The sequence below is a fragment of the Siniperca chuatsi genome, linkage group LG3, assembly GCF_020085105.1.
Source record: "Siniperca chuatsi isolate FFG_IHB_CAS linkage group LG3, ASM2008510v1, whole genome shotgun sequence".
NCBI lineage: Eukaryota > Metazoa > Chordata > Actinopteri > Centrarchiformes > Sinipercidae > Siniperca > Siniperca chuatsi.
In genome coordinates this window covers 25,369,777-25,390,404 of record NC_058044.1, presented here as the reverse complement: position 1 = coordinate 25,390,404, position 20,628 = coordinate 25,369,777, and positions in this window count along the sequence as shown.

Here is a 20,628-nt window from a genome sequence, read left to right as displayed (position 1 = left end):
TGAGATGTCCCTGAAGGATTTAAAGTACCGCTGTGGAGTAGAAGAGGAGACGTGCAGCTCTCAAAACAAATAGAATACATTAATACGAAACAAAAAGTCTGCTGTTTGGCCCCCTTTGTTAGAGAGAGAGGCAGAGGGGGCAAGGGATCAACTTGCTTGTGTCTTCATGAGCCTTTGTTGAACATAATGAGACTTGTGATTGCACTTGTGAAAACACGATGACATGCTTATATGTTAAATATTTTCTTTAGCACAGAATCTAAGTAATAAACTAAAATAAAGACGGTTGAATCGTTCACCTGCTGGTGGAATGAAGCAAAAATGGTGGGAAAGTTAAAGGGTGAGTTCGCCCAAATCACAAACAACCCAGTAGAATAGATGTTAACAGAATTCCCAATAAATCAACGACCTGCAAATCATCAAATTAGGCAATTTGCAAGTCAAAAGAAACCGTAGAAATTGATTCAACAACTTTTGAATGACTATATTTCCAATGTGATGTAGGTTTAAAAAACACAATGAAATATAGTTACTGGCTGTTAAAACAACTGTTTCATGCAACAAGTACGATTAAATACTTGAACTTTTCAGCCATATCTAGCCCAGTTTTAGCCTTGATGTCTAGTTGTCTTTTGACATGCAAATCCCCAAATCAGTGCAGACTGGGTTTTGTTTGTGCTTCTCAAAACATTTAAGTCATCTAAAAAAAAAAAAAAATAGCAGCATGCCTTTCTTTCTTTTTTTCTTGCAACATGATTTTCTAGAAACAGAACTGTCTCTTTGGTAGAAAGTAGTTCCCATGTAAAGGTGGAATGGTCAAATAAAACCATAACTCTTTTGTGCAAAACTGTTTTGTTGTTTGGGTGAAACGACCCTTTAAAATGTATAATTTTCTGTCTCGGAGCTCATCTTGATGCAGTTCGCCAACAGTGGTTATGTTGCAGTTGCATTGCAGAATGAATGAATTTAAGTGTTTTTTATTTTTATTTTTATTATTGTGTTGATGTTACTGTCAGTGGCAAGAATTCCAGTCAACATTTTCTCAAAGGGTTAAAGTGTGGAGTACATGGGAGATATTTTGTTGTGTCTCTCCAGTGTTGAAATAGTGCTGCTTTAACCACGTTTTTTTTGTTCTACTTGCTAACCTCTGTCATTCCTGTAGACAAAATCTCCATTGCCTCAAGTAATTGTCTTTTCGACTTTGGCTGAGAAATGAGAGTACTGTGAAATGATTTGGTCTCTCGGTGTTCTTTCCCAGTGTGATGGTGATGGAGCTTGAGCAAAGCAATTCAGTGCTGTAAATTCCTAGCAGGCAGAAAGCATTTTACAGTTGACACCGAGGTCCTTGTGCAAACATCACATCCATTACCACGGAAAGCCGAGAGACTGACCATTGGAGTCTGGAAACTTATTAGCTGCTTGCTATCATGGCATCAGTTTTCATAAGAGCCCCCTTGTACAGCTGTACTGTGGATAATTGATGGTGTCAGTAAGGTCTAATACCAGTAGCACTATTTGTACTTCCATTGACGTTCCCCTACTGAACACTTGAGGGCAGTAGAAATATGTCTCATCTTCAGTATTGCTCCTCTGGTCGTGGTCCTCATACTGCATTCAGGCCAGGCTGGTCGGCAAGCAGCAAGACTAATTATGATTGATTCAGAGATAATAGAATTAATGTTGGAATAACAGTAAAAGTATGAAACGTGGATCCAGTCAAAAGAGAGAAATTTCTTTTTACTCAGCTCTACATTGTCTGCGGCCGCCATAAAGCACTTAGTGGGTCACAGTGAAATGACGGAGAAAAACAAAGACGATTAGAAAAGTCAAAGTGAATGTGCAAAAGTGAATTGAGACAATTTTTGGCTTGGCACTGAATATACTTTTAATACCAAGATTCAAACACAGGGTGGGAAACAAAGTCTGTTGGATATTAAATCTGAGTCCTTGACGGATCTTTACAAGAGTTGTTTCAGGAAACAATACAGCTCAGTCAGGTTTTTTTCCAACTAAAATTGTGATAAAAGGAGTGGAATTATTTTTACTTTGATCAGCGCCGTCTTCTGTCGAAATAAATCTGCATTTATGGGAAAATAAAAGTAGAATCAGAAACCCCAGTCCAAAGCAGACAATACCCTTTGCATCAGTGTAAACAACAACATAAAAATAATTTCAGTTTATGAGGTTACACAGTCTCAGGCAGCGCTGCTTCTTGTACCAAAACAAACACATCTTGTTCATGTTTCCATAGTGGTGTTGCATGAGATCATATTCTGCATTGCACTTCTACTTCCAGCCATGTGATTTATTCCACCACCCAACGCAGCTCTGACAGACGCCGTATCTACAAAGACCCGAGGAAATTCTGGAATAAACGGTGACCAGCTGAGAAGAAGATATGAAAATGTATCTTTTGTAGAGAGAGAGTGGGGGACTTTTGTCTCCCCCAATAGGAATGAATTATACACATTCCAAGGTGATATAGAGGGCTGTGCATTGTCATATGGTCATTTCAGTGATACACTTATCTCATGTTTTTCACTCTCTGCCCTATCTCTATCTGTATGCCTTATTTACTAGGACGAACCAGGGAGGTAGGACTAGTGGCTGGGATGTGTGTGTGTGTGTGTGTGTGTGTGTGATTGTGTGTGTGATTGTGTGTTCACGCTGCAGAGGAGTCTGGTGTGCATATGATGAATGAGATAGTTAGGAAGCAGTGAATTTATGGCTGTGAATGCAGCCATCCGTTCTGCCCTGCAGTGCCTGGCTGTCCTCAAGGGCATCGTGCTCCTCCCGGTCCCATCTTAGGTGGCTCATTGGGGATCCCACCGCTGCTGCTGCTGTGTAGACAACGCCCGGGTCGTCCAGGTAAACAACGCAGCAGCCATCCTCCTCCTCCCCTCACTAACCCCAACGGTTAATTAGCAGGCAATGACCACAAGCTGCTAATATACATATAATAACAGGGAGGCCAAGAGGTGCCAGAGAGAGGCTGCTGTTATTAATTAGGCCTCTCATTTGTCCGCTATAGATCACCTTGAGCATTACTGTGCAGTTTGGCCTCTTATGTGGAGAATGCCGTAAATCACAGCATAAGAAGTGATTACTGTTTAGGCTTAAATAAATAATGAGTGAGTATGTAACGTTAATTAAAGGTCCAGTATGTAGGATTTAGTTGCATCTAGTGGTGAAGTTGCAGTTTGCAACCATTCGCCTCACCCTCCCCTTCCAAGCGTGTTGGAGAAACTACGGTGGCTGTGAAATTCGCGAAAAGCGCGAACGGCCCTATCTAGACCCAGGGTTTGGTTTGTCCGTTCTGGGCTACTGTAGAAAAATGGTGGTGCAACCTGGCGACCTCTGTAGAAGGGGACCGCTCCCTATGTAGATACAAACGGCTTATTCTAAGGTAAGGAAAACACATCGATTCTTATTTTCAGGTGATTATACACTAATGAAAACATACTTATAAATATTATATTCCATTTCTGCCAATAGCTCCTCCTAAATGTTACACACTGGACCTTTAAGCTTTTAAAACGACCCAAGGGAACATTTCCTGATCTAATGACCCCATCAACAGAACATTGTTTGGAATTGCTTTCCAAAAACACCATTACAAACGTGACTCATATGACTCATTTCTGATCTGTTACCATTCAAACATGCTCACAATGTCAACATTAATATACTGATGTTTAGCAGGTATAATATTTACCATATTCATAATCTTAGTTTAGTGTGTTACCATGCTAACATTTGCACATTTGAACTGTACTGTAGCTATCTGAACACTTTAGTTGTTTATTTGGGAAGGTTGCACTTCCTGTTTTTTAAAATTTTCTTCATCCTGAAGAAGGCAGCTAGACTAGCTTTCCAAGGTTTATCTATCTATTCATTTTTATCTTTATTCATTTTTATATATATAAATGTTCACCAATTCATTACAATTCATATTGTGGGGAATATGAATATCTGTACCAAATCTCATGGCAATTCCAATAGTTGTCGAGATTATTTCAAAGTAAAATGTCAACCTCATTATGGCACTACAGGAAAGGTTGGGGAATCACCAAAGTCATTCGAATTCACCTTCTGGTGACCATGAATGTCTGTGCAAAATTTCATGGCAATCCATCAAATAGTTATATTTGATGTATTTCAGTCTGGACCAATGTGGTGGGCCGACTGATCGCCAGCGTGTCTCTAGGGTTGTTGGTAGACGGGATGCGAATACTGATCCACATCCACATACATCCACCCTGACCTCCTCCCTATAAGCTTTTGCAGCGTTAGAACTACATCACCCTATTTCCACCTCAGCTCCTCACAGACAATGGTTGTAATTTGCACAGCCACAAGAGGTATTTGTCAGACAAATGTTTCATGCATTTGAACAAATTATCAATCAAATCTTATCCAAAGTACCATATCGTACAGCACTGCAGTGCATCTCGTCTCTGCATTTCATTACATCATCAAATATTAGAATCTACACTCATCAAACTATACTAGACGATTATTGCATTATTTTTGCTTTGTAAAAAAAGTGTCCTTGCATCTCCTGCAAGTCCTCAGCTTCTATTTGCATCATATACTTAATGGACATTTTCTGTGCATTTACCACTGCAGGCTCCCATCTGCCAATATCCGAGTCCATTTATTATTCGCAGGTGGTGAATCATTCTCTTTAAGGTTGTGTATTCTCTGTATCTCAAAAATAAAACCTTTTTTTCTACTATGCTCCCTGAACATAAGCATTTTGTTTACAAAGATTATGAAAATACCTATCAAAATAAAACAGGGCCTTCTGAAAGCCAAGAATTTTTACTAAATGTTAATAGTTTCAACATCCCTCCAAGCGATCTGTGGATTCGGGGCCAGAACAGAATAAAATCCTTACAATATTATCTCAAAAGGCAAAGATAGGAAAACTGCCTCCTTTATTTCACCATAATTTGCCTTATGTTTGCTTTAGAACAATCTGCTGTGGGTAAACTTGTTGCTGTTTTGGCATTTGCTGTATTTAGTAACATTTATTGTGAAATTTGTTGATGCTTTTTTTCAGAATAATTTACAGTGAGCTTGAGTTTGGTGTCTTGTTGAAGGACACATTGTCTATAGACTGGCAGTTGATGGATACACAGGAATTGAACCTTATAATAACTGACTCTAACCACTTAGCCAGACAGAGCACTGCTGCCGAGGCTATTTGTGGTAAGACTTTTCAGTTAGGATGCTTGTGTAATTTGGCCTCTGCTCTGCTGTCAATGCCCTCTCAACACCAAAGACTTTGAGAAGTGACATCACTTCCCAATTACATCATCCTGTCTTTGCGGGCAAAAGAAACACATAAATGTTGCGGGCCAGTAAAGCCGATGAATACTTTGACTTTGTGTTTGATGAGAGTGAAGAACACTAACGGTCTAAGGGCCCTTGTGACAAGAAGTGTGCACGTACACGCACGTTAGCAAGTACAACTGGAAGGATATTAGTGTTCTGGGGCACATGTGAATGTTTGTTCTTTTGTGAGTTTTTATGTAAGTGCGTGTGAGTGTTCATGTATTTGTGTGTGTTTGACAGAGAGAGAGAGGTAGCAGCTGTAGGAGCCAGGGGGCCCCCGGGCTCTAGAAGACGTCAGACCCAGCTGGACGCCTCCAGGGGAGGTCAGGATGTGTTGACAGTTTCCTCAGGCAGATGAGAGAGCAGAAGTAGGTCTGCCTCTCGTCTCCAGCTTATGTGGATGTCTCTGAAGATGGCACAACACATCACACCAAGCTTCTCTGTAATTATCACTTTTCAAGGGTTTGTTGAAGGGTTGGTGTGTCTGATGGGGGTTGGAAGGTGTGTGTATGGGTAGGCAAGTGTCATCAATTTGTGTAAAAATGGCCAAATTTATTGTATGTGGGCATGCAGAAAAGATGTGCATCCTTACGCCTTCCTCTTTGATGCCTCATTGATATGAAAATGCCCTTGTTATTTTTGCTTGCATGTAAAAGTTACAAGGTGGACATTTATGCTATTAAAAAAATCACTCCCCCTCTCATGCAAATGGCCATTTTAAAAGATAACACTTCATTTTGAACATCAGCTCCCAGGTTTCATTCCCCTGTTCAATTATCTCAATGTTGAAGCAGCTGAGTAACGCCAGATATCATTACCTCGCCTGTCTCAGAATTGCTCCATCCTTCTCTCACAAAGAGATCTACCGACCATCAATGCCACTGGCCCTCATAATTTACAGCTTTGAAAAACTACCTCCAGGTGCAAAGGTCAGAGGCAGCTGTGATCCAGGCAGCCATCCCACGATCTAGGTACCTTCTTCTTCTCTTGGCAGCCTCCATATTGATTTGATTAGTTGCTAATTAAAACTTGGCAAGCTGGGCCGGGCACAAAGGAGATCGCTCAATTAGCGGGGTGTCAGAGAATCTACTTCTCTCTCTTTCACCCTCTCCCTTCCTACTCTATCACACATCTCCATTCTGTTTAATGAGTATAAAGGATGAGTGAAAAGGGAGGGAGGATAACTCTCTGAGGAAAGAGATCGAGCACTCTCAAGGAGCTAAAAGCATCCAGCCCTGTAATCCTTAAACTAATCTTTGCTTAAAGATGCAGTTTGTAAGTTGTAAAGAAAGCGCCGTCTGCCAGTGGACGTTTGTTTGGGCATGTTGCCTCCAGCATGCCTTGATGCCTGCTACCTTCTCTTGGCCTAACAAGACAACCAAGTAACACACAAGCTGTTGCAGTTTTAGTGGCATGCCTCTGGGAGAAGGAGTTATGAGCTTTAACATCCTTTTTTTTTTGTTTTTTGTCAAGACTCCAGATTTTCAAAGCTCTGTAGATGGGAATAGTGTTCTATTATGAAGGCGGTTTTCACTGAGGAGTTTCATGTGTTGATCCTGCTCATTTCATGATGACATTTGAGATATTTTTCTGAACGTACATCTCGCAAACTGCACCTTTTTCGGAAACATCTCTGTTAGAATAACAAGCTGTGGCTCCAGGTCCTTTTGGGGTTGAATGTGTTCCTTGCTGAATTCATCCTTTTATCAAAAATGACTGACTGCCTGCTCTATTAGATCCTTGTCTGTCTCTGTCTGCAGCCTACAGAGAGGAGATGACAAGAGGAGAAGGTAAACTCTGTAATACCATTTTTATTGAAGAGATATTGAAGAGGCAGTGAATCTGATCAATTTGAGGCTACAAGTGGATACATTTTAGCATGTGCAGACTCTTCTCAACGTTTGAAATGTGTCCTCTTATTCGTTCATTTTGTTAACCACATACAGTCTTACATATGATGCAGAGAGGAAGGCAAGAGGGATGTATAACAGGGACTATTTGTTTATGTTGTTATCAGTTAGCAGCAGGAGTCTTGGCTTTTCAGATTCTTCTTTGCTTCCAGCGACTGCGTCTCCGGAGTCAGCTCCCACATGGATCCCGGCTTTCCAATCAGCTCCCCACCAGCTTATACGTGGAAAGTTATCATTGTCAAAACATATTTAGATACTGTATGTGACTCTAATGTATGTTGACATATACAGGCACACACATTCATGGGCGATGCTCTCTATAGGAGGGAGAGCTGTTAGAGATTTCAAGACGGATAAGGAGATATTTTTGGCTGCTGTCAAAAGAGTGAAAGCGTCAGAGAGCAAAGGGCAGATGAATTTTATAAATCATCCATCAGATCTGGTTTATGTAACATATGAATTTAGTTCTGTTGACTTTATAAGCCCGTAAGGCCACAAATGAAGAACACCTCCAAACTCACACCCACACACACAAATACATAACAGTTCTCTTGAATATCTGTATCGTTAAGCCTGGCTGTCATCATCATCCTGCTCCTGGCAAACTGGACAGGGCTCGCATTCATTAGTCAACTTCACACTCTTACATAATATTTACAAGCAGAAGTGTATGTGTCTGCAGAGACCGGGTGCTTCCAGAGAAGCCTGGACGCTGCGCTGACTGCAGGAGAGCTGGCTCACTTTGGACCTGACTGACTGTGGCTTTTATACCATTCCTCCATTTTGTAGTAGAGCAGCGCAGCCTAAAATGTCAGCAGTCGCCAGTGGCTGCCAATGGCAGTTGCTCATAGGTTGGCATTGATTAGCTTTGAATAAGCCTGAATGGCAACCTGGTCTGTGGTGTACATAGTAGGCTATTGTCTGATGTCTGGATGCACACTAGGAGGATATCCCCTTGACATGCATGGATAATGTGGACAGATTAGTTCTATCATTCATTCAAAGGGACTCCTACAGATTATGTTACTGCAATGTACCCTTGAAGCCGAGGGCAATATACCGATATATTATCTATACTGTGGTGTGAGACTATATTTCATCTGGGATTCTGATTATTATAACATTGTAATGTAGCTTAAATGTCATGTTTTCTCATCTTAAAGGCCCTGTACACCTATTTTCTCAATGAGCTTCGTACTATGAGTGATTGAGCACAAACTATTCTGCATAAGTTGGAAGAGTTTTGGTTATTTTGCATGAGCGATTTCTGTTTGTGTGGGGTTTTTTTTGGTGTTCTTCTCACTGGTTTGCAGTGGGCTTGGCTCAGCTGGAAAAAGATGATGTCACATACTTCCATATGCCAATCAGGTCTCAGCGATATTTGAATCAAAATGTGATCACAGGATGAATGTATTATAAGAACTGGATACTGGACTCCAAGATGGCCCCTATTTATTTCAATGAAAACTGCTTGCCCAGCACATAAGCTAAGAAAGATTTCTAGCTTCTGGGTTTACTTATGCGTTGTGTAGCCCACTGCATATCCATAATAGGGTTTTTCCTGCTGGCCCCGCCCGCACATTCCCACTCAGTCCATAGACATTACACTGGGATGACGTCACACAAATACAAATTGCTTTTCAGGCTCCTTGAATGTTTTGCAAATATAAAACTTCCACGGTTTAAGAATCATAATGCAAAGAGTTATAATTGACCTTGACGTTGTCATTCGAGATGTACTGTCAAATGTTTTACAGTCTCATTTATAATGGTGGTTTATGGGGAAAATGCTTTTTGGGGCTCAGGGGATTTCTTCAGTTCCAGTACCGTGAGTGGCCACTGGGGCAAATTGGCTGCAAGGCTGAGTGGCTGTATCCACCTCTCTTAATACATCCATGAATAACTGTTGAAGGATTGTTTGGTCATGTTGCCAGGCCAGTGTCAGTCAGATCTGATCAAACCACAACCACACAGTCCTATTGAAGCATATTAGATGAGTTTGTGTCTGTTAAAATTTTAATAAATAACACCTAAGGATGTTGTTTTCCCCAAACTTTAACTTTGATTGTTGCTTATTTAGTCATGGAATATTTAATTTCAAAGAGAAATTAAACCTGCAATAATTTATTTTTTGTTGTGAGAACTGCATTGACACATCATCACATTGATGATATGGCAAAGAGTTGCTTATTTTCACATCCAGCAGTTACAGAGAGATATTATCATTCATTAGGAGTTGTGTTTCTGTTCACCTGGCGAATGTAAGTCCAATATTCACTTTCATTTGGCTCTGTTTTTGGTCTCTACCAACTCCTGAGTAAATATCTGGCTCTTTAGCTGCTAAATGCTCCACCAGCTAATCAGTCGTGTCGGTGTTGGTTGTGTCGGTCGGCTGTTCGTTGCTGAGTAGGTAAGCTTTAATGCTTAAAAGCTTTAGAGCTTTTTCACTGAAAACAGGTGCCTGCTGCGTCCGAAAATGACATTATGAGAGTGGTGAAAGTGAACCAAAATAGTAAAGTTGTGGACCGGGAAGCTAAACCATGAGCTGAAACTGGCTATAAAGCTCTATAAAGCCGAGCTGCGAGGTCACCTGATGAGTCAGGGGGTTTAATGGGTTGATCTGATCACAAACAAAAGGCTATTGACCTCACTTAATGTGTAATTTTTCTTGTTATACCAGTCAGAAGTTTCCTAGCCTTACAACTCAACAGCTACACATTAAAGATGAGAGGAAGAGTGCACTCTGGAAGGTAAATCCATGGTGTATAAAAGTAGGTTCTTCACTACGAGCGATCCCTTTCACATTGTCACGTTGTTTTCACATTGTCAATTTGGTACATTGTTATTATGAAAATATTGATTATAGTCGCTTTAAAATATGAAATCAAGTTTTCAGGTGCTTTAAAGGCCACAATTAAACTGTTGTAGCTGTGTGAAATCAAGAATGTAGTCATATCCAAATTAGTAATGTTTGCTTCTCGAAATGTATTTTATGCAAAATTTCCTCAGAAAATACTCATCCCCAAAATATAATCACTTTATCAATATCAAGAAATTCAGTCAACGTAATTATTTTTGTGACAATCGATTATTTCAACAGCTGTGAAAAAGATGTGTTGTTGGCCCATCTGTATCAAAAAGTTCACCCAATTTTTTTTAAAGTTTAAAAAAAGAAAGAAAGTGATATCCAACTATTCAAATATCTTGTGTTTCATTTGGCAAGGCTTTGAGATTTCTGCCTCACCCCAATACCTAGTAAAATTAAGATGAATTGTGTTTCTTATGCTCACAGCACTGGGAAAAAAAATCCACAGCACCATTTGTTTTCAGAAACAGTGTCTCCATTACTCTGCATAATCCCCAGAACACATCATCAACAGGTTTCTCAGGAACTATTCACATTTGTGTGTAAATGTAATTGGTTGTAAAAAACACAGATCAGAACACGTACACTGTAATGTCACTCTGGGTGTTCATCATCTTTGTTTAAAAATACAATCTCTAAGACACATTTGTGTGTAAATGTAATTGGTTGTAAAAACACAGATCAGAACACGTGCACTGTAATGTCACTCTGGGTGTTCATCATCTTTGTTTAAAAATACAATCTCTAAGACACATTTGTGTGTGTGACAGAGAACAAAAGGATATGTGAAAAGGACAGAGACTAAGAGAGAGTGTGTGTGTCTGTGTGTGTGTGTGTGAGAGAGAGAGAGAGAGAGAGAGAGAGAGAGAGAGAGAGAGAGAGAGAGGGAGAGAGAGAGAGAGAGTCTATGGGTATAATGGAGATGGTAAGAGAAACAGTGAGCCATATTCAAAAAGAAAAACAGACTGAGGTGGGTGTGTGTGTGTGTGTGTATGTGCGTCAGGTGACAGGGAGGGATGGGGACATGGGCAGGTCCTGGTAATGAAGGACTGATAAGTCCCTATTTCCTGGGCCTGGGTTAATTGTGCCTACAGATAAAGGGTAATAAATTGTCACGGGGTAATGGCAGGAGCCTGGGCTGGGCCCTGTTCCACATTCATCATGACTGGAGAGCAGGCAGGACTGAAAGACTAGAGCCTGGCAGGCAGGGAGGGAAGACAAGAGGGAGAAGAAACCTCACAGGGATGGAAGAGGAAATTATGTTGGTCTGTCTTACTTACAAGGCTTCTGCAGTGGGCTGTAATGTGTTGGAACAAGGACAAGAGATGACCTGGTAATGGAGCTTATGAGAAAAATGAGAAGATATGATAACTACTGTGAAGTGGATCATTTAGATATTCCAGCATTAAAGGATTAATAAAACCCAGTCTTATCATAATTTAAACTAAAATTACAGACATATTATCAGCAAAATGTACATAAAGCAGTCCCTATTAATATTATTATAATATTATACATTACCTTAAAAGAGTTTTACGTCATACAAATATCATTTTACTGTTGTTCGAGGTGTAGCAAGAATAAAGTACTTTGTATATATTTAGGTAATTTAATATTTAATAATGCATTGCAATTTATTAGTGTATCACATGTTTTCTTATATAAAAACTTCATCGAATGGATCTAATCTTAATGATGTAGTGGAGTAAAATGTACAATGTGGATTAGAAGTATAAAGTTGCATAAAATGTACAAGTAAAGTACAAGTATCTCAAAAGTGAGTAAATTTACTAGTACACTAGTAATATACTAGTAACTTTACTAGTAACTTTCCCCCACTGGCAAACAGAAAGGTCTGTGTACTAACTTTCATGATATACTTTCTTGCAGTTATTATACAAGAAATCAACTTTTGGAGAAACACAACCCGACTTCACGTTGCGGTGGCCAATCCGGCGATCAGACCGGTCAAACTGCTCAACAGTCAGCCTGAAATATCACTGAGTTCATGGACAAAACTATGATACTCTCCCAGTTGTGTCCTCGCATGTTTTTTTGTGTGTACCCAGCTTCGAAGTCTGTGTCTGGCTTGCAGTCTATGCTGAAAAAAGAAGCTTCCTTTGGTTTGTGTTCATTTGTTTGAGAGAGAGAGACAGACAGAGACACAACGGTGGTTGAGTGACCTAGAGAGTGAATGAGGAGAGGGAGCACCGGTAACAAGAAAGCCAGTGAATCAGAGAAATAAAACTTTATTTTCTGATTGTTTCACAGCGATTACATTCTGAAGCACAAATAAACTCGCCCACACCCCTCCAGAAACATTTCAAATGCACAGTAGGCTGCAGATTCTAGAGATTATTTTTTTCTTAGTTCTGATAGTAAGTTAGTTCAAATCGCCTTAATATCGGTGTAGGAAAAACCAAATGTCGATCATCCTTTCAATCGTTGATATAGGATCCGATCACCAATCAGCACAAGCCTACAATACTTGTTACTCTCATTTAGCATGTGTGTGCATTCAGGCAGCAGTGGTGCACAGAATGGTTGCAGCTGTGGGGAAGGATTATAGGTGTCTATCTGCTCACAGTATACCACAATGATGTTGCTGGCTGTTGAAAACCTTGTGTTTCCAGTTTCTGTAATTGTTTTCAGGTTTTCAGATATTATAGGAGCACGTGTAAGAAGTTTATGTGAACCACTGTGCTCATAAAATGTTTCCAAAGCTCATTTAATAATGTCAATAATGCATTTTCATCCAAGTAACATCAAGGCTGATTCTTAGTTCCTGAAAGGTGGATCTTGGAAAAAGGTGGCGTCAGTTAGATGTAGCTCATCACATAAAGAAACAATTCACAGTGCATGTTTTAGTTGGACTCAGAGTGCCACCTTGCCAGCATGACAGATCACTTCTTCACACTGACAGATTGTGGTGGTTGGATGTTGGTGCAGAGGCTGAGGAATGATGCATCCCACACATTATACAGCAGAGCTGCTCCCACACAGAAAGTTGATGTCCCCACCATGCGATGATGACACTCAGTGCGGCGTGACATATGATATGTGTACAAACAGTAAGCACATAGGCTCTGGCCGTTGTTCCTTCTGACTGTTTTATGTGGGTCACACATGGCGCAGCGGGGGGAGAAAGGACGTTTTTCATGCAACCTATAAAGGAAGGAAAAACAATGCCCTTGAGATGTGACTTCTTGTCTCAAAGGAAATCACCATGCAGAGTTATGTGGTACACGTCCGTGACATTGAACCATGAAAAAAGTTGTACTCATACATGTTCTTCTTTTTCTGCCCTGCATTCAGTAACATTTTCCCCTCTGAATTTTCTCTTTTCATTGAATCTCATTTTGCTAACCAGGAATGTTACAAGAGTCTTTTAACGAGAAGGAAAACAGTGTGTAAAGCAGAAGGGAAGTTGCATTGCAAGTGTACGCTTTAGATTTTCCTGTCATATGGTTTGTGTTTCTCTCCAGGGAATGAAACAGAAAAAAAATACTTTTAATAATGGCTCTATTGAAGAATTAAAATGCAGAAATTTCATGGCGAAATATATCCATTTCAAAGGAGGTAATGATGAGGTAAATCCATGTGAATTTTTTGCATGGAATTCAACTTTGGTGAACTTTGACACGCACATTTGTGCGGTGGACCAATAGCAAGCTGTCTGGACAGTAGCCTACTGAACTCTGAGGGAACTGAGAACCGGAGAGTCCAAAGTGAAGCTAACACAACTTATTAGCTGTGTTGCACCATCCAGTTTTAATTAACTTTCTCTGTCAAAGTAAACTACTCCATAAAAGAGGAATGGTTTTCATACAATTATGAAACAGGAGTCGATGGCACTAATACATCTTTTGAACAAAGTGTGTGGACTTATTGTCCCGTTATCAACCAAGCTAACTATCTTGCTAACTGACAGTTAGCTACAGCTTGGAGAGCTTTTTCCCTCGTTCAGTGACTCTTTATTGAATTAACTGAGAAAATAGAAAGAAGCTTGGTTTTTGTTACTGACTAGCGTTAGCCTGGCAGGCTGTAGCTCGCCATCAGCTACAGTAGTTTACCAACTAGCCCAGCGAGTAGTCACCATGTCACCAAACTGGTAGAACCACATGTTTGCAAAGACATGCATTTGAATTTTGACATGCCACCTTCTTGTGTGACCAGGCCTTAAGTCTGGCAATATTCTATATTTTTCTTATTGTACACAAATTACATGAAAAGACCAAAACCAACAATGAATGAATCCTACCAACAAGTATTGTCTGTGTAGTATTGTCTGTGTGTATTGTCTGATATATCTTGTCCAAAAAAACTATCAATTATACATCAAATAGCCACACTGTTGCACTGGGTGTTCTTCATTATATGGGCTCTGCAGCTTTGAGTCAATCCCACATCCATCGTCCTGTTGCTGGAAATACTCACTAGAGCACCTAATGTGGATTTATCCACAGCTGAAAACAAGGGCGAAATCCTCACTCATGCTTTAGGGGGGACTGAGTGGGGAGTGAGTGAGTGAGAGAGAGAGAGTGTGTGTGTGTGTGTTAGTTATCTAGCATCACCAATGTTAGTTTTAGTGAAGCAAGTAACCCAAAGAGAGACAGAGACCTCAGGATAACAGCTAGCAATGTGGAGGTTGGCTGCTAGCCAAGTTCTACAAACTTTTTTTTTCTCACCCCAGACAAACTCTGAAATAATAAACTTCAATACAACACGCAACTTGCTGCCAACAATATTGTTATGCGTGTGTTGTTTGAGTAATCCTACAATGTCTTGGTGCTCACCTCGAACCCACATCTTATCAGTCCGCTTTCTGTCTGCCTCTTTTGCTTCGGTTGTCTCTTTTTACCGGAAGGTGTGCGCGCAGAATATGAATGCTTGGGGGGGCAATAACAAATATATGTTTATAATAGCAAATATAAAGACTATTGCCGGCCTTATCCTTTAAATAACAATTGAGGGAAAAGAAAAACATAAAATGCAAATTTTCATTAGAGAAGAGAAGCTGAAACTGAGAATCAGTTGTTTTGGACAAAAAAAAGGACTAGACCAGAGGGGAGGAGACTTTCACTGTACAGAGAAGATGACAGTGGATATCAAGGAAAGGAAGAGGAGATGAAAGTTCAAAAAGGAAAGCGAGAAGATGGCGCACCAATGAATGCTCAAATTAATTTGTTCTCTGCCTCTCTCTACCTGGTTGCATGCACCTTCTCTCCGCTCCACCAGCCAGTGTTCACAGCTATAAATCTTGGAGTGGCATTTTGGCTGGCGAGTCCCACGTAAACACGGCCAGCGAAATGTCAGTGCAGAAGGCAGACAAGCCTGACTTAGGAAGAGGGAGAGTAGAGGCAGTAATGTCACCACACTTTAACACACCCGCCATCAGTCTTCATGACATTTAAGAGATCTATCCCTCGATCCCTCTGGCCACGGCGCACAAAGGAAAAGTTTGGAGAGGAAGCTGCGAGGACCTGATGAGTCAGGGGGTTTAATGGGTTGATCTGATCACAAACAAAAGGCTATTGCCCTCACTTAATGTGTATTTTTTCTTGTTATACCAGTCAGCAGCTTTCCTAGCCTTACAACTTAACAGCTACACATTAAAAAAGAGTGCACTCTGGAAGGTAAATCCATGACGTATTTTTATTGTTATTTTTACAACCATTTTCTTTTTTACAACCCTCTCCCTTAATCCAGGCAGGTCATTTAAGAACACATTCCTCACACAACACTCATGCTCCTTTGTCTTTCAATTGTCAGCTTAACTCTATCTCTCTCTACTCACTCTATCTGAGAACAGTCTGACCTCTCAGGCCACGACATCCTTTTCCTCAACATTTTCTTTAAATAACTCTGGGGCCAACTCGTGAGAAAGTACAGTAAAGCTGTTTGGAGATAACAGGCATCCAAAGCAAAAATAATTGATCACAAATTAAAAACTAAATCACATGAAATTCTATCATCCACCTTCTTCTCCTCTGATGTTCTTTCTTTTTTTACCTCGCTCGCTGCTGCATGGGGGTTGTATTGATTTCTAAATGAATAATTGAGAAAGTTGGCTTAACTGCCCTTTTCAAATCTCCTTTGCCTCTTCTCTAATTCACTTCGCCTCCCTCTCGTCTTTCCTCCCCCGATCTGCTTATTTCCCTTATCGTTCCATCTCCTCCTTTCTCACACATTCTTCTTGAACCCTTTTCTCTCTGACCTTCCCTTCCCCTCCTTTTCCCTTTCTCATCTCTCTTTCCTTTCCTTCCCTCTCCTCTCGTGCACTGCTGATGTGGATCCTGTTCTGTGACGGGTTGTTCAGGAGGGAATGGGTTGCTCGCATGGCTGGCCAGCCGGCCTCAGCGTATCATCCGTCAGCAAGACGCGCTGTTGTTTTAGAGTTCTGCTGGGAGCTGTCTCCTTGTCGCTGTCTCTTTCTCAGTTTCTTCACTCTCCTCTTTCACACACACACACTCCTTCCCTGTCTCTCTCTGTCTCAGTCTCTATGCTTCCTTCTCAGTCTCCCTCTGTCCCCCCCTCCCCGACTTATTTCCATTGTACATCTTAACTCGAACACACAGCTGATCAGCATTTTAAAATCGACCTCAGGCTCTTTGCTCCAGCTGAATCAATAGCTGAGTTAGACTAGGACTGAATAATCCTAATATGTTAATTCATCAGTGTGGGCTTGGGGAAAATGTCTGCTTTGTTTTAGGATAAAAGCTGTTAAAAAACAACATTCTCCTGTCTTTCTCCTGTACAGGTTTTTCAGTGTAATAAGTGGCAGCGGTTTTTATATGTGTATTAATTGTTTTTACAGTTTATTATTGTATTGTTTGGTGTTATCTACAGTGGGCTTAGGTAAGACCCTTCCTTCTCAGGTTGACTTGTTTCTCACTGTCAAATTGGGCATTGGACAGACATGGCCACCCCTTACAATAATGTACACAAAGTCCTGGGTAGGTACTAACTAAGGACAAAATCAGATCAAATCAAATCAACTAATTAATAAATATCCAACAAGTAGTTCCTGAATAACTCTGAATCAAGGACTTTGTAGTTGAATGTGATAAGTTACATACAAAAAGACGACTAGATACTATGTTAATGAACAAAAAGTCCTCCAACCTAAACAACAAAACAGGCTGTTTGTTAGTAATTGCCTTCCAAAATGACCAATATGTGTGTTTTCTGATCTGGCACTGCTAATGGCAGGCCATTACAAATGACTATTATTACAATTCATCTGAGTATTTTCTGAACTGCAACCCCTTTTCTGGTTTAGTTTAGTCAACTAAAACTACTTGACCGCTGTGAAACAATCAGAAAATCACGTTTTATTTCTCTGATTCACTGGCTTTCTCGCTACCAAAGCTCCCTCTCTTCATTCACTCTCTTAACTCTCTCAAAAGATTGTGTTTAAAAGAAGAATACTGACCGAACAAATGCTGTCATGTTTTCCAGTGAGGACAATTTAATGTCTAATTACTTCCTTGATACTCTTACAGACTATTTGCTTCATTAATTGTTCCTCTCACTCTGAATCAGTTGCTTGATGGCACAAAACCAATAATATATTCATACTTCATTACATTAGCACCGTTTGTGTGCCCCCTCAAGTAAAGTAAAGCTAAACTTAGAAGTAGCTTTTGTTGAGAATGGACCATTAGTATATGATCAAAAACATGTTAATGATCAAAGCACAAGGTCTCAAGAATTCAGATGGATTGGATGGTTTACATTACCCAAGTATACCTAAGTAGCCTATTTAGCTAGCTGGCATGTGACTAGCCATGCTACTTAACCTGATAAACTCAGGAAACAGCTTTACTTGTTTGAAAACTGTGAAGTCATTACGTGTTAATGGAGTGTCAATGTTACATGGAAATCGTCCCCTTCTTAAGTGTGATGTCATTTTTCCCAGCCTGGAAATCAACTCAGAAACATGTAGAGAGATAAATATAACAGTTCATTAAAGTTTGGGACAGCATAGCATTACATAATATCCTGAATTATATATCTGTCAGCCACAGCCACTCTAGAGTATGACATGCACAAATATAAATGCATATTTGTTCATCATGCTACAGTTTGCCATGACATAAAGTAGTTATTATCATTCGAATTAACGACCCATGGGTTGGAAAACATAAACATAAGTTAGAAGATCAATGTAAAAGAAACATACTGTTCCTTTCCCCTCTTGATATTTAGGGTGGTGCAAGATAGCCTCATTGGTTACTACTGTCAAGAAGTGACCAATGTCCCAATCCTGGGACAATGTGTGATCTATACAAGTGTGTGCACAGGTCAAATTTCCAGCACAGCTGAACTGGGACACACAGGGGGCAGACTGGGTGAAGAATGGGTTGGCAGGGGGAATTTAACTGCCAGACTTGTGTTTCTATGCTGCTTCCCCTCATTGTTTTTCATGATTTGGGTCCAGACTTTGAAATGTATGACTAGCACTGAACCAGGCAGCATGATAATAAACGACAGTTTCTTGTATTTCTTCAAAGAAAATGGGCTCTTTGTCCAACACCCATAAACCTTCTCCACTGTTTTTTTTTTTTTTTTTAGATTTCATGTCTGCTTGATGTACAGCAGATCTTAAAAGACACTTCCCATTCCTCTTCTCCATACATAAATTTATGAAAACCGTGTATGAACTCACATTATTCTCAGCTGGGTTTCCTCAGCTGCGGTCATGTTGTCTGTGAGAGTAAAAGCTCGTCTCTTCCTGCCTCACTGCCACTCATGCACACCTTGTACCAGCAGGTGAATAAGTGGAGACTCGATGGTTGCCTTTTCCCAGCCTCTTTGATCAACGTGTCGTGTGGCCTTGGCCCACTTCTCGCTCTTAACGTTCCTGGTGTTGTTATGTGGCCGATTGCTGATGTTTTCAGACACTTCCTCATGTAACACCAGTACCAACCTGTCACCCCTCACTGCTGCTCCCACAGCGTCTAGCACCAAGCCATGCTGCAACTCCTGCTCTCTCACTCTCTTTCTCACTGTCAGTGAGCTGTTATTGAAATATTTAGCACCCACTCCAGCTCACAAGCATGTTCTAGCCTTTCTTCTGCCTGGCTGCAAATATATTGGCTTGGCAGTATAAGTTGGAGCTGTGCAATATGGAGGTGCTTCAAATCGGATTTGTCTGTTAAGGATTTTTCTTGCGTTCAGCAGATGTGCAGCTGAAGCCTGCTGCTCTCTATGGAGTAGCAGGAGCATGTTGGCCTTAAAAGATGATGTCATTATTCTGTCCACTGGAAAGAAGATAGGAGAGATAAGTGTCATTACCAGCCAGCTTGTGATCAAATCTAACCATTTCCATTTCATTTAAATCTCTTAGTGGCTGGTAATAGTGGCTTCAAATGGTAGTTTCCCCAACCCACGGTTTCAGATCGATTCTCATCTCAGCTTGAGTGTTTCACTGGCAACAGTGTAGATTTTTAAAAGTCAAAAGGAAACAACATTTTCAGCGGTGCTGCTGAATGTTGCAAGTAGAAATTGTTCAAAAAGGCATAACAGTGGGGTTGGACCATAACAAACACGCAAGGAGAAAGTCAGTGAAGCTCATCGCATATTCAGTGTAGCTGATGAAAGAATACATGCATACCCTTGAGCTGTCACAAATTCTTCAAACTGAATAACTTTCATCCTCTCAAATGCATCAATAGTGTCCTAGGAAAAGGAACCCGAGTTTGGGGGTGTTCAATGAAAAATGCAGCGTCACTTTAAAAGCTTTAGGGTGTATGTGATTGAAGGGGATTGTTAAAGACTGTAATAGTGGAAATGACTACTGTGAACATTTCCAGGAAGTAAATATAATGGCATTTTGATATTAAAATACAAGAAAATAAACACATTGTAGATCATGTGGTTGGGTAGTATTATAGTATTATACACTTGTAGTGTTTATTGTTGAAGTAGATGCAGCCAGAGAACAATAGGCCTGATTACTGATCACTGGGCCATCTTGAAACTATTAGGTCAGTTTCAGGTGAAACTAGCTATTAACAGATACTCAGGCAGATTCCCTCCTGAGGGCAGGGCTTATGTAACTCAGATTAGCTTAAATTTCCAGTTCCCGTCCAATTTTTTCACAATTGAGAATGACTTCCGGATGGGAGCCGAAACGTCTTGATTCTGAAAACAGTGTCCAGATGACTACGACTGAAACCTTTTCTACGAGAGTGTTTATTGTTATTAGTGGATGGGTTAGGGAATGCATATAGGTAAACTTTTTAAGTTAAAGGATAAGGCTGGCGATGTTTTGTATATTGTCAACAAATACCATGAAAAGACCAAAACCAACAATGCCTTCATCCGTCTCCCAGTTCTTTCTGACTTTCCTACCCTGTCTATGGCACTCAGTCCCAAGTCTATTTGTTCCTATCAAATCTTTAAAAATGTGCCACAAAAATAGAATTTCATTTAAAAAACTAGGCTAAATAACTTCCTAAGACAGCTGGGCACTGTAGTTTTTATAAAACGTTAAACAAACAGGAT